This window comes from Ailuropoda melanoleuca, chromosome 7 (assembly GCF_002007445.2).
Source record: "Ailuropoda melanoleuca isolate Jingjing chromosome 7, ASM200744v2, whole genome shotgun sequence".
Classification (NCBI taxonomy): Eukaryota; Metazoa; Chordata; class Mammalia; order Carnivora; family Ursidae; genus Ailuropoda; species Ailuropoda melanoleuca.
The window spans coordinates 82,517,075-82,518,317 of NC_048224.1; positions in this window are offsets into that span (position 1 = coordinate 82,517,075).

The window sequence follows — 1,243 nt, forward strand, 5'->3', positions numbered from 1 at the left end:
ACAGACTTTTGGTTTTCTTTGAAAAACTGGACCTTTGGCAACAGTGGTCTGAAGCCTTTAATGGGCCTGTGTTTATCAACAGGCCACATCCTACCACTCACAAAACAAATGCCACCGCCGTTGTAAGGCCTCTGAATTCATGACCCCTGGACTGCAGGATCTTTAAGGCCCCTTTGCTCTGGAAAAATGTCTTCTTTAATCTCTTTAAGGTTATATTTCTACCAACCTTTGCATTACATCAATATCATTTGAATTGTACTATAATATTGCATACCTGCTTGTATCTGCTATAGATTCTGAAACTGATTATTTCACATATAATCAAAGGAACCCAGCTGCTCCAGAAAGCTACTTTCTGTTAGTGTTATTAATCCAAATTCCTGTAATCAGTCCTCCAATGATCCTAAGGGAAGATACTGGATCGGAGAGTACGCAGATGAGAATTTGACTGCTTCTTGAAGGCTGAGAGAATTATGTGTGGTGATGGAACGAGAGGTGTTGGGGACACGGAAATGCAGGAATTGCCAGTGTGAAGGTTGCAGAACCGGGTTTGGAAGGATGATGAAGAAATCGAGAACTCTACAGCGCTGATTTGTTCGAGTATTAATACTCAGTAAAGAACTGTTTTGACACGAGGAATTCAGCAGTAAACCAACAAAAGTCCCTGCTCTCATTGAGCTTAATTCCAGTGCAGTAAGCCAGGTAGCACATACATACACACACACATCGCAAATCTACATGTCACATGGAATTAATTACTATTTATAAAACCAAAGCAGAGCAAGGGAACAACGAATGAGGGTGGCTGCTATTCCAGGAGACCCCAAAGATGCAAGGAAGCGAAGCACAAACCGTCGATTGGTTTCTAATTTTCTAGGCTACTGGGAGTGAGATGCACCTCCCATGAAGCACCGCCCCTCCCTCCCAATAGGGCGCAAGGTGCCATCTCCTGGAGAGCCCCTTCCACTTCCCCGCCCAGAGGCTGCCTTGGGGGTGGGGCTTCGCTCCCAGGCGCGCGAAGCGCGCCGCACTGAAAGCCGCGCGCATTGAGTTCCCGGCATTCTTCCCGTTCTGTCAAGGCCGGGAGAATTGCCCCCGCCGGTACCTGGCATGCTGGGAACTGTAGTTTCTGTCCGCAGCTCCGCGTCTCAGGGGGCAGTAAAAGCCGCTCTATCTGGCTCCACTGCTGGCACATGACTTGCATCCTCCAGGGGTTGTGGGGAGGCCCGGGGCGGGGGGGGGG